The following is an 11644-nucleotide window of genomic DNA, read 5'->3' as shown; positions in this document are numbered from 1 at the left end:
AAACAAGTTCCTACTAAATAGGCATAGTTGCAAAGTCCTAGATGGGTGCGCACCTTAAGTATAAGCCTCTCTATAAAGACCTTATATCATATAGCCATATGGATGAACCAAGGCTTTTCTTAGATAACTTGTGGCGAGGCATTTGGTTAGGTGAGAGTGTGAGACCGATAAACCTTAATCCAAAATGGATGACAGTTCACATGACAAGTGAAATAAGAGTTTCACAGAAATGAAGATCGTCCAAGTGGCAATGAGATGAGCTATTTAATATCGCATTCCAGTGAAAGGTTTGCAAAGATAATTGTGAATTATGACGAAGGATCATGGTATGCTGTACGATCGGTACAGGTCGGTACCGGACGTACGTACCCGTACCGATGGATACCGATATCGGTACGCCTGACGTACCGTACCGTACCGATGGATACCGGTATCGGTACGCCTGACGTACCGCATACCGTACCGTACCGACATTCGGTACGCTTATGCTAGTACGGCACCGGTACGGGTTCGGTACCGGTACGGCGAACCTTGCGAAGGATTCCTGATGGAGTGGTTTGCAGAGCATGATAGCAACTAAAATATGTTTGACAAAACGAAAGCAAAATAAAATTAAAAACAAACAATGTCCAAACCTATATAATTGGCATTCAAATTGAAAGCAATTAACTCAGAAATAGGGAACCTAGATAAATCCATACACCAGCATCACCACATTTAATATATCAAACTAATTTTTTATGCGGCCAGCGTTCACCCCTAGGGGGAAATACAAAATCGCAGCATAACATATTAACCTTCCAATGCCGATAAATTTGTAGATCAACAATCCCTTCACTATTCGTGATTAGGGGATAATAGTGGAACGCTGTAGCCAATGTTTACAAGGTTCAGCCCACGGCATGATCAAAAGGCGTCCAGAGCCATTTTGTAAGTCCTCAAGAAATTTCACAATATCAAGAAAAGAATAGCATGAAGGGAAAATTTAGAATACCAAGCACAAAGCCACAGGAATTAGATTATAAAGAAAATCACAACACCAAACCCGGAAATCGACTCGCAAAAACCTAAAACCAAACTAATCCAGCACGCAGCCTGCGGACAAAGTAATGATTGCAGATATTAAATCCCAAAACCCGAAACCATTCATGGAATCTTTGTTGAGTCTGTATCAGCAATCGCAAAAGAAACAAAGGAAATTCTAAACTAAATCAAATCAATAACAACGAGAAGAAAAAAAGAATACCTTGACAGATCGGCCTTACAAAAGCCAGAGAGCGCCAAACAGGAAAGAAGGTAAAGGTATCAAAAAAATCAAAATCTATTCCTGTTACAGAGAATATTAGAATGTCCGAGACTCAAGAACTGGTTCAGTAGAAAAGAGGGACGAACGAGAGAGGCCGGCCCAAGGCCGAAAGAGCGGCCTTTTATTTGGGTTCGGTTCCCGACTTCGTACAAGTTCTAGTCCTATGCGGTGCGTGTTTTTTTTTTTTTCCTAGACAAAAAGGGGAAGGGAAGAGAAAGGGACAAGCCCATCCCACGTAGGAGCCCTACTGGAGAATATTCGATGCGGACAGAAATGACCATATGTTGGGAACCCCGGCCGATTTTATGCGGTGCGTGTTTCGCACGGAAAATTTCTTCATGGGCCGGTACAAATCCAAGGGCGCAATTTCTAGGGCACATGTACAGCGGATAACAGGCACCCATCATTGATCCTGAATTGTCTAAATACAATATAACAATCACATTTCATTTGATCTTCTTGAATTGTTCAAATACAACTTGGTAACAGACCTAGTTCATCTAGTAATTAGATGTTTTGCACTCGAACGAGAAATTACACCTTTCATCAGGCACACCGTATCGGTGGTGCAGCAATCAGCCGTAGATCCATTCATCATCATGCATCTCATCTTGAATTGCGAAATCCCTTCTCCAAATCTTGAGTTGTTCGAGTGCACCATCTTGTGTAGGAGGAATTACTAGATGGACCGGACCCATCCAAATCTTGAAGCATGTGTAAGTGGATAATAAGATGAATTCTCACCTTTATTTTGATCTTGAATTGTTTAAAAACAAGAAGGGTAATGCGGCGAGTGACTGTTTAAAAACAAGAAGGGTAATGCGGCGAGTGACTATTGAATTGGTTCGCTAGGTCTAGTCCATCCAATAATTTCTCATCAGTTATATGAGAATCTCAGAGCGCGTAACATGATGAGGGAAACCCAAGGTAACGTAAAATTTCATTCGGAAGGATGAAAAAGAAGTAGGACCGCAAAATGGACTAAGTTGGATCGAGTATTTGTGCAGCATGAAGATAAGGTCCATGCAATCAAAACGGATTATATAATTGAATTAGAGTTAGGTCAGATAATTACAAATTAAAGACATTTTTACTGGAACTATGGCTTTATGTTGGTCCATCAATTATCATTTTTTGAAAAGTTTTTTGCATGAATACCTCCTAAATATCGGATTTTGCATGAATACCTCTTCAAAATTGATATTTTCATGTATACCCTAGTAAAATACTTGTTTTGCCATTCTACCCTTTTTTTTTTATTTTTGTTTTTGCATATATACCCATTCTATCTAACGACGTTAAAAAATTAACAGTTTCAAATTAAAATGACTGAAATATCTTTAATGGATAGACATGCAAATAGATTGCAATCCCGATAGTAGAAAAAGAAGGAACCTTTTCGATTTCTATGCAACTCACTCGTGATTGGAAGCACATTTCCTTGTCAGCAAATGAAATCAGGGAAAATAAGAAGTGAGTACAATACAGTCTCCATCGCCAAATGACTCATGTTAGTATCCCAAACACAGGGAGTACCACAGCCCATTGCACAGCAGACAAATCTCTCAAGCCCCCCACCCACCTCCGTTCCTCCAGCACTACTCTCTCGTCTTTCCTCCCAGGCTTGTTGCTGTTTAGTCATGTTTCTTCCCACCAGCCAAAATGCGGGAAATCTGCAAGCCTCTGCTGAATGCTTGGTTGAAAAGCAGCCTTGTTTGGAACTCCGAAACAAATGGGAACCATGCCAACACAGCCACTGGTGCAAAGATCACAGGACCCATCACATAATCGTATGCCCTAGCAAATGGTTTGACTGAGCCCCACAACCCAAGGGTCTTTATAATCGGCTTGCATGCCTGTGATATCTGCATCGGAGATTCCAGGATGAAATTTTGAAATTTGTTGCAAAGCTCTTCGGTAAAAATTAAAAAAAAAATCTCCAGACGCACCGCAATAATTTGTTAAATTATGCTATATGAAGGCTTCTATTTGGGACCTCATGGTACTCCTAGGTAGGGACCGAAAAATATATACAAGAAAGAAAGAAAGAAAGAAAGAAGACCGACCTGAACTTTCCACTTGTAAATGCATGAAGTGAACCTTTTTTAAAAGCAAAATAGTACCTGAAGCACTGCCCATCCTGTTGGCATGAAGGCAAGGATGCTGGTGGAAATGTCACCCACTGTCAGATTAAGAACAGCAAAGAGGATGACTAGTGCACCAATAAACCCAGCAAACAGGAATAGCTTGAGTAACCGGAACAGAAGTTGGAAGTCTGCACTAAACTTCTTCCTGCCCACGGACTCCATCTGCAGAAAGACACTCATTTAGGGCAAAAGCAATATCAAATTTATGAATTAAAAACCCTCTACAGAAAAGTACCAACCTTCAGTATAATCATCACTGCAACTATCACCAACCAGGACAGGGCATACACCTGCTCACAAAAGAAATTAGGCCCTTCTTTTTGCTGGCATTCTGCTCAAACAGCAGCTGTAACCAAAACGGAATAAATAAATAAAAGGCTTGATACAAAAGGCGTGAAACTCACTAGAATGCTTTTGTTGCCATTGGTCACATTCAGGTGATAGACAATCCCATACTGGAAGAGGAAGAAGCGCATAGAAAGAATAATCTCCCAAAATCGCCCCAAGAATCCTGTGTACTGCAAGTGCTCTTGTTCTTCAACCCACCAGGACTCCCAGCTTTTATTTGGTGGTACACCAACGCCACCCCTGCTCCCTATCCATTTTGTCCAATCATCCCAGTCTTCCACTATCTTCTGCCACTCAAAACCAGATGGGTTGAAAATGAATGGTGCAAACAACCAACTTACCACAAGGAACCACATTGATGATGTGACTAGCGTATAGGTAATTGTGCCATTTGGCATTGTCCCATACAACTGGTAAACTATCAGCAGTATCATCAACTCCAGCCCTTTCACAAAGTGACTTCTAGAATACATCCTGTAATTCTCTGCAAACCTTTCATGCCGGACTACAAATCCTCGCCCAGTTGCTCTATATTTTGCACCACCATGCAAGACGGTTCTCCCAAAATAATGAGCCCTTGTTCCAAGAGAGAATGTGAAGAAAACTGCACAAAGCTGAAGCTGCATGACAACGAAATCAACAAGGGCAGTTCTGAATCCTCTTTCTAGTCCAATCTCCATTACCATCGGTAAAGCCATTAATAAGCCTAACTGAACTACGGATTGAGATGCCATGGCTGCCTCAAGGGATTTGTTGCCTCTCATCCTTGCTTGCTTCAAAAATGCCTCTTCCAATCCGCTTAATGATAGGTAAAGTTTTCCATACAAGTAGACATATAAGATAATGGCAACCATCTGCATGTATTTAAGGTAAGAAAGTCGAACATTAGAAAATATAGTTGGCGTTAAAAAAAAGAAGCAAAGCTACCTACAACTACATAATTGAACTGCTTTTGGCTAACCCATCCTACTTGTGCCAGTTTTTTTCTGCTCATATTTTTTTATGAGTAAAATAATAGATGTTCTATTTATGGTTACCATAATCTCATCTTTCAGTATGCCCTAATATTAAATTTGCTCCAGGGATTATTCTAGTTTGACAGGTAATGAAATAGAATGAGCTTACCAATGAGCTGAAGTAAAATCCCACGGTTGTAAAGTAACAAGACAGCATACGAAAAAAGTCAAAGCGATGGCCTAAACGATAGATATCTCTGCTAAGTACTTGTTCCCCGTTACCACAGGCAACTTTAGCTTCAAATAGTGTGATTTGATTAAGCCCTACATCACGACCTTTCCCAACTTGAATGTACTCATGATGGGTGACATTACCACGCCTTAGCATTGAGTTAAAACCTGGAAGAGTTTTATAAAATGATAGGGTTAAAACTGGAAGAGGAAACAAAATACAAGATTTTAGACAGAAAGGAAATCTTTGCTGAAGTTCAGAATTTATGCATGAAATTACCGCAAAAATGTCCTCACTCAGGTTGATTCCCCGAGATGCCTTGCTAATGCCACCCCTGGTAATGTGGAATATCCTATCAAACACATCTGGATGACCATAATGAAAACGAACCCTGGTCATACCGAAGAAAATTAAAACTATCAGGACAAATTTTGATAAATTTTGAAGGAGAAACAATTTTGAGGGTTCTCCATTCTGCACGAGTAAAATACTCATATGGTCAGTCAGCAGTTCAACTTGCGCACCATGTAAGACCATACAGCATGCAGCAACAGCTAGTAATATTAATATGCCACATATAAATAAACTACAACATACCAAAGTTTTTTGAAGAGCAGGCATTATAACAATGAATATGGATAGATTGGCTGCATCCACAGGATATATTTCCAATCAAAAAAATCTACTTGACATGGAATTAATATTGTCTATGTGTACAGAAAAGCTTTAAACTTGTTTTTGAATAAATTAAACAGAAATTAGACATTAGAAGAATGAGCAGTTGCAGCCTCCTGACTAGCCTACCCTGTTTGGTAGATAACACTGAACAGACCAAATTTGGGCAAGGCTACAACAACAAATTAGCTACAGTACCAAAAGGTCTGATTTTAAAGTACACTCATGGCACTGATGATGTGGCACCTCCAAAGAATGACAGATACATGCATGAGATAAACCAATTAAAAAGTATGTGCTAGCCCTTGTTACATAAGGAATGCTTATGTGGAATTACTTGTAATTGTTTTGTTAGAAGGTTAAATCCATCATTCTAAGTGCCTCGTACCAAGTTTATCCTAGAATTATCTAAAATACATGATTTAAATTTGCATAGAATTTTTTAGAACAAATATATAATCTGACTGGCCATGAATATCATTAAACTTAATGAGGTAATGTATTGTGAGTACAAATATAATGAAACTCACTTCAATGGGTTTGCAAGGACTCTTTGGCCAATAGTCACAAACGTTGTTTCTTGATTTGACATAAACCACGCCAAGGATGACACGCTACAAAACAGATTTATTTCACATATTAGAGAACATAAACCAATCTTATTGTCCCAAATGCAAGAAATTGATTTATAGCCAGTGTGGGCGGAACCGAGCCGAACCGGCCGGTTCGGCAATAGAAAGCGGTTCCAGCCCCTAGGGGGCCGGAGCCTGATTGCCGCTAGCCAGAACTGGCCAGAATCGAACGGAACCGGACGGTTCCATCCGGTTTGGCTCGGTTCGAACCGATATTGACCCGTACCGGACTCGGTACCAGTTCGGCGAACTTGTTTATGGCTACTGAAAATCATTCTTACCTTCCTGTAAAAATATGCTCTCGTACACCCAGAATAGTGGGTTGACGCACTCCATGATCTTCATTGAATTCTTCCAAAAGGTTACGCATTTTAAGAGCCTCTTCTAAGTAATTGTCCTATAGATTTTTTTTATTAAGCAAAAAGTATAAGAATCATTAGTCATAGTGGCTCCAAGTCTGTTTCTAGAAAATTTAGACCATATCTACATTACCTGGTTCATATCAATGGTCTGAAGAGCCTCTCCTCGAGTGAAGATAATAGCATGGTTCTGATTTTCCGGCTTTCCTTCACCGATCTTTTGCAGATCCTGGCAACTTAATACGATATATTTCCTTTTAACAGGAAAAGACAGAACATTTAGTATAGCTAGACTTAATTATTGCGACACTATAGTTTAAACTTCGAATGACAATTTTATAAACAAGAAAGAGGGGAAAAACTCAAAGGATAATTACCTGGTCAAGATTATCAACAGCTTTTACTAGTACTGGAATAATAGGTTTTCTGTACCATTCCACCTTGTGTTTCTTCAACCTCATCAATATATGCTACACGTAAAGAAGGATAACTGTAGTAGAAGATCAGCAATTAGTTTCTACAGAAAGAAAACTCATCTAAAATTGTAAATTTGCTGGCAGTTTATTGTTGTACAGTTCCCTTGTTTTTTAAAACAGAAAATGTGCTTCTGTCCCCTTTAATTTCATTTTATTATTGGTAAATTGTTATAAAAGTACCTAAAACACACAATTTTGGTTCAAATAAGCCAGATTTATACTCTAGTTTTCTGTAAATGTAAATTATTTTTCATTGATTGACCAAATGATACAGTTTAAGATCTTACTAGAATAATATTATATGAAAACGAATGAAACTAATAAATTAGGATTTTCTCTGTTCAATATTCTTGCTTTACATACATAAAAACACAGATAAATTAAACATGACATGGAGTCAGTCATACCATTTAGCATGTCACCGGTTGTATGTCAAATGGTGTCTAGATTCAAGAAAACACATCTTCCTTAACAAGATTCAATATGCCATTATATAAAATTGCATGATTTGTCTCAAACTAACTGTGAGATTTGACCTACAAGTCCAGTAAGCACCAATCATGTGATTCAAGAGAAAGACAAAGTAACATTTGCAGTTTACAAAGGATTAATATAGAAAAGCTCAAGGTATGCTGAACTGGCTCGTACCGGCCAGTTTAGCACGTACCGAACCGGTACCGGTGCCGACCAGTTTGGCCCGTATTAGCCGATACGAGAGGCGTACCGGACGATTTGTCCGATTCGGCTAGGAACCGTGCTAACCGGTTTGCACCAATTCTAGTGCCACAGCATGCACGCTGTGATAAGACATCAGTTAGGTACCGATACGAACTGGTAATGAACCGACACCAAACTAGTACCGGTTTGCCGATCCTTGCCTGGTACTAATATAGTAGCACATGCCCCAGACATGCCTATACAATTTAGTGCTGAAAACCTTATTCTGTACTAAATGAAGTCAAGCAAAATTGGTCAATAGTGTAGCTTGTGGAGTTAGGCAGTATCTTGTCTGGACAAGCTAAAAGTTCCATTTCCTGCTATTCTGGTTTTATTTGGTATGATGTCCTTATATCTCCTTCCAGGCAAAAAGGTAATCAAGTGAATAGTCATGCTTATGCTGTTTTATAAGTGGGCAACAGTCAATATCATTTAAACAAAAAAAAAATGCTAGCAAGTGAAGGGTGAGAAACATGCATTAAACATGAATAAAACCGTGGCCTATTATGAAAAGTATCTTAGTGAGATGTTCTTGTTCTTATATAGAATAGTTGTATTAGAGAGATGGGAACACCTAAAGCTAGGTCCGTAGTACCGGAACTAGCACCCGTGCTAATAGGCCGGTGGTATGGTACGCTATGCCCTCGTGCCGTGCCATTCCGGGTGCAAATCAACAGGAAAACCGGCAAGAGAGGTGGAGAGGAAGAAGAGAGAGAGGAAGGGAGGGAGAGAACAGGAGAGCGTGGCGGGGAGAGAGAGAGAGAGGCGGAAGGAGGGTGAGAGGGAGAAGGAAAGAGAGAGAGGAAGGAAGGGAGAGGGCAGCGGTGAGTGGCAGCCGCTGGAACAAGATCAAGGGATGGGAAGAGAGGGCTTTCAAAGCCCTCTCTACTCCGTGCGTCGGAACCTTTTTTTCTATTTTTTTAAAGTGACGTTGGCAACCACTACCGACTTTACTTTTTTTTTTCTTTTTTTTGGAATTTTTGAAGTGAAGTTGGCAGCATGCTTCACTTAAATCAAAAAAAGGGGGTTGAAGCCCCTATTTTCTTTTGCCCCGGTTCTGACGCAAGGGGGAAAGAGGGCTTCAAAAGCCCTCTCTCAGCCCTATTCTAGCAGCCGCCGCTCACTGCGCCTTCTCCAACTCTCTCTCCCTCTCTCTCCCCTCCCCCCCTCTCTCTTTCCTCTCTTGCCTTCTCCCTCTCTACCACTTGCTAATTTCTTGATTTTATTGCCGGAACCGTCCCAGTCCACCACCATACGGCTCGATATGCCTCGAATCGCGTGGTTCAGGACAATTCTGTCTTCCTTAACCTAAAGTAATGAAGAAGAGAGAATTTGAAAATGGTTAAGGAACAAAAAAAAAGATGCATGAAATAGGAATACAACAAAAGTAGGAATTAGATTGCTTAATCATGAAATACTTGGAAAAAGTCATGTAAATTATGGCAAAGCTAGCCTCAATAATCATAGAATGTCACATACAACACAAAGCTTTCAAACTAAAGAGTAAGACTATATTAGCTAACTATGTATAAGACAACTAAAATAATCAATGTTTGTACTAATGAATAATAAATTCCTATGGTAACATATTGCAGTACATGATCTAAATATAGACAACATGATATGAAATAGTATAACTGCAGATTTTTGCTGAGTATCTAAAAAAAAAAAGAGTGAATCCTGTAGATATCTCATCAAACAAGAAAAGAAATGAAAAAAGGATATCAAATGTTAAGAGTATAAGATTGTAATCATATAGGAGAAATTCATAGTCCTAGATCAAGGTTCGCCGTACCAGTACCAGACCCTGTACCGGTGCCACGCTAGCATAGTGTCGGTATGGTATGGAATGGAGTTTTTTTGGCATACCGAGGATCGGTACATCACCTGTACCGGCACCGAACCAGTATGGTACGTTTGGTACCGTCCGGTTTGGTACGGTACGACATACCATGGTCTAGATGATATTAGGAGAAAGACATACTTAACCATCAAGTTCAGAATGTCTGTTGCGCGACGATCTCCAGACTGTTTTTGATTGCCATAATTTGGCATGTCCGCACATATGTAATTTCATGTCTGCAACAGCTTCAGCTGAGCAGATAAAGACCTCTGACTCTTCTTTTCTTCCACAGCTGGATCAGCAACCACTTTATATCCTTCTAAAATCTCTACAAGTATCAAAGATGGTAAGATTAAACTCAAGAGATGTATGTCTAATTCATCATAAAAATTTAATTAGGAATTATTACCTCTTTCAGAAGCCATGTCAAGAAAAGCCTGTAGCTTCAAAGCTCTTCGGTAGTACATCATTCCCCTAACTGCAGCGATGAAGGCACAGTGTAAAGTAGCTAAAAATCATTAAAACATTTTAGAATTATGAATATTCACACCAGTTCTGCAGAGTGTTTGCCCTCTTAAGGAGGCCCAATGACGAGCTGCAAAACATTCTCCTCATTTCCCCAAACTTCGTTCTCTCTTTACAACCGATTCTCTCCATGAAATGTTCCATTCATCTAATATATTAATCAAAGTCTCCCAACAATAAAACAATCAGAATAAGGAATTAATTGAAAATTTAATGTAGTGATATCAGTAATGATCTAACATATCCAAGGGAAAGAAAATTACAAAACCTGGAAAGATTTTTGCAGGTAGAATATGATTGATACACCATCCTCATTCTCCAGTTCAGATCACTTTTAGAATATACAGTCTCCTCACTATAGTATGGAGTCATAACACTGGCAAATGTCATATTAACTTATTAGATGATGACTGGCAAAAGAAAATTAACAAATATTGTCTTGCTCTTACTGCAGTGAAGTTCAAATGTTTAGCACAGAACCTGTAGTGAACAATGGTTGATATGGTCACTGTATCGTGCACTAAATCTACATAGAGTATCAGCTGGTACTCTTTGACACAACCAATATGATCCTGGTGGCATATTTTGGCATCTTAAATTATTTTCTTTGCTCTTTTCTCTTATGTTTAATGTCTTAATTAAGTTTGGACTGTCGGCCAAATAGATCAGTTTCAGTCAAGAACAATCACAAACTGCTTGACATTTTGCCTTTGTTAGTTTTGGCAAAATTGCCATCTAATCTTTCTTTAAGAAGTATGTTTAATGTTTTCTAAACTCAACAATGTAATCACACATTTACCAAAGGCCTACTAATCTAATCTATGTTAATATCATATAAGCTTTGTTACTATGATGGGTAAATGCAACCTTGACATGTCTTTAAGTTATAAATAACATAGTAATATGTAGAACTAAAGATGAATGCGCATGTCTAGTACCTTTTATTGTTTTGGAGAGTAATTTATGGAATTAATCTTATATCTGGTACACTCATCTTATTAATTTAAACCTGATTAAGCAATATTTGGTATTTTATACAGTATACTAGTTTCAGTCTGAAAGCATTGAAATCCTAAATAACTGAAACAAAATAAAATTATGGGCGATGATTTGCTTTCATTTATTTATTTTTTATTTTTAGAAGAGTTTCTAATTTTTACCAGAACTCTGAAACTCGAAGCACAATGCTGAAACTATCAGAATTGTTAAACCTGAAATCAAGGTTTGAAAACTTTTTTGGTTTCGATTTGGGCCAGGCTCTTCAGTTTTGGAAGTTTCAGTCCAAGTATTGAAGTTTTGGTCAAAAAGAAAAATGAAAAAAAAAAGAAAAAAAAAGAAAAAAATCTAGGAAATGTTATTACACCTTATTTCTATAGATTCTTTATATGTCAAACTTCGACAATTTAAGAGTGAAACTAACATTGTGAA

General features: G+C 38.7%; 1 non-coding gene and 1 pseudogene across 1 annotated transcript; both read right to left on the bottom strand.

Moving 5' to 3' along the window:
- Positions 1-2747: 2747 nt before the first annotated feature.
- Positions 2748-11644, bottom strand: part of LOC103695881 — a 42892-nt pseudogene continuing 33995 nt past the window's right edge.
- LOC113461142 lies at positions 10091-10172 on the bottom strand. Its single transcript, XR_003383208.1, has one exon. It is a non-coding gene; the product is annotated as a small nucleolar RNA J33 (small nucleolar RNA).

This window comes from Phoenix dactylifera, unplaced genomic scaffold (assembly GCF_009389715.1).
Source record: "Phoenix dactylifera cultivar Barhee BC4 unplaced genomic scaffold, palm_55x_up_171113_PBpolish2nd_filt_p 001636F, whole genome shotgun sequence".
Taxonomy (NCBI): Eukaryota; Viridiplantae; Streptophyta; class Magnoliopsida; order Arecales; family Arecaceae; genus Phoenix; species Phoenix dactylifera.
Note: the sequence above shows the minus strand (reverse complement) of the source record. Positions and strands in the feature narration are given on the sequence as shown.